At 28.7% G+C, this 2,399-nt stretch overlaps 1 protein-coding gene across 1 annotated transcript in view; it reads right to left on the bottom strand.

Annotated features, from left to right (window-relative positions):
- LOC106872633 (outer dynein arm-docking complex subunit 2) overlaps positions 1-2,399 on the bottom strand; it is a 133,563-nt gene that overhangs the window by 107,527 nt on the left and 23,637 nt on the right. The gene's annotated exons all lie outside the window — the stretch shown is intronic.

The following is a 2,399-nucleotide window of genomic DNA, read 5'->3' as shown; positions in this document are numbered from 1 at the left end:
ATATATATATATATATATACACATATAAAGGAACATGCGAACATATACATGTGTATATACACATATATGTTTATATATGTATATATGTGCATATCAATGTATTTGTGAAAAAATGTATATATATTTATATATTTATATATATATGAATGTATATATTTAAATACATCTATATACAAACACGCATACACATACACATACATACACACTTGCACGTACGCATATAGATGCGCTTAAAATTAGGACGTAATTTGATTTTGATGTTGGTCGAGGCAATTAAAACAAATAAAAAGTCGAAAAAATAATAAAAATTATAGAGAAAAACACCATTGCCAAAAAAAAAAAACAAGAAAAAAAACAAAATCCCAACAAAAAAGCAAGATAAGACAAAAAGAAGCAAAAAAAAAACAAACAAAAACACACAAACAAACTAAAAATGCAAAGTAACAAAACCCCGCAAACCACACCAAAACCAAAATAATGTTAAAAATGTAAATACAATAACAATACTAATAAGTATACTAATAAAAAAATAATAATAATAATAATAATAATTACAACAAAATTAGAATAGAAACAAGAACGACACCAGCAATAATAATGACGACGATGATGATGATGATGATAGTAATAATAATATTAATAACAATAATAATAATAATTATAACAACAACAACAACAACAACAACAACAACAACGAAAGCAATAATTATACTAATAACCATAACCATAATAATAATAATAATGATAATAATAATAATAGTAATAGCAATAAGAATGATGATGATGATGATGATGATGATGATGATGATGAGGATGATGATGATGACGACGATGATGATGACAAAAAACATTAATTACCCTAATAATCGTAATAATAATAATAATAATAATAATAATAATAATAATAATAATAATAATAATAATAATAATATTAACAACAACAGTATTAACAATAATAATCAAACTAATATTAATAACAACAACAATAATAACAATGAGAATAATAGTAATAATAATAATAATAATAATAATAATAATAATAATAATGATGATGATGATGATGATGATGATAATCATGGAAATAAACCTATAAACACCAAAGAAACCAAAGAAGGAAATAAAATACTACAAAAAGATCCAAGTAAAAAAAACCCCAAAGAAACAACCAAAAAGAACCAAAAAAAAAAGATAAAATGCAATAAAGAACACCCGAAACAGCCATCAATTCCATAAGCACACTAGAGCCGAGTGGTGTGCCGTTTGTAGATTTAACGAGCCTAAAAGAATCTTGGAGGTTTTTGGCGAATATTGATGCGATGTTTTGTAGTGTCTTATTTGATAAACAGAAAATTGTTCCAAGAGAGAAATGTTTAATTGAGTCTGAAAATAATTGTTAGATAAATGTCAACGCTTTTTAAAAACAGTTCCCATGTAAATGTCAAACATTTCTAATAAGTCCGTTCGGAGCGTGCTGCTTGAAAAACGGCACCACCGTTATTTCGAAGACTGTTAGAGACGTTGTTATCTTTCTCTCTCTTTCTCTCGCTCTGTATGTGTATGTGTTTGTGCGTGTATCTATCTATCTATCTATCTATCTATCTATCTATCTATCTATCTGTCTAATTTCCCTTCTCTTCATATACATTCTCCACCTACTCCTCCTCAACCGTCATCACCACCACCACCTACAGAATCACCAACCCCCGCCATGACCACCACAAAACCACCACCCCCATCTCCACTCCCTGCGAGTACTAAGAAGAGGAGGTCGCTTTAAAGGGAACAAGGAATGAAATAATATATATAGAAAGTATTAACAAACGAAAGCAATAAAAATAAGCAAAAACACGTAAATAAAAATACCCACAATATATGCACACATATATACAAATGCATATATGTATTTGCACGCGCGCACTCTCATAGCCGTATATGTATATGTATGTGTGTGGGTATATATATATATATATATATATATATATATATATATATATATATATATATATATATATAGTGGCATACACACACACACATATATATGCACACATTCATAGAAATGTAAATCAATCGGTAAATCGATAAATGCGTTTGAAAGAAAAAGAAAAAACAAAGAAAAATCGAAAAATGTTGTTAAATATAAATTTGTACTGTTGATGTCATTGTTGTTGTAGAAGTTCTAACGGTTGTTGTTGCTGCTGCTGCTGCTCCTGCTACTGGTGTCATTGTTGTTGTTGCTGTTGTTGAGCTTTTCCCTTTCTCTGCTGCCCGTGAGTCTTTGGAATCAACTGTAGAACACAGTCAGCCCGTTGCACACACATATATCTATATCTTTAAATATTTATATGTATGTATGTGTGCATGGAGGCAGGTGTGCGTGTATATATATATATATATATATA

The sequence above is a fragment of the Octopus bimaculoides genome, chromosome 1, assembly GCF_001194135.2.
Source record: "Octopus bimaculoides isolate UCB-OBI-ISO-001 chromosome 1, ASM119413v2, whole genome shotgun sequence".
NCBI lineage: Eukaryota > Metazoa > Mollusca > Cephalopoda > Octopoda > Octopodidae > Octopus > Octopus bimaculoides.
The sequence above is the reverse complement of the archived record's forward strand: the minus strand, read 5'-3'. Positions and strand labels throughout refer to the sequence as shown.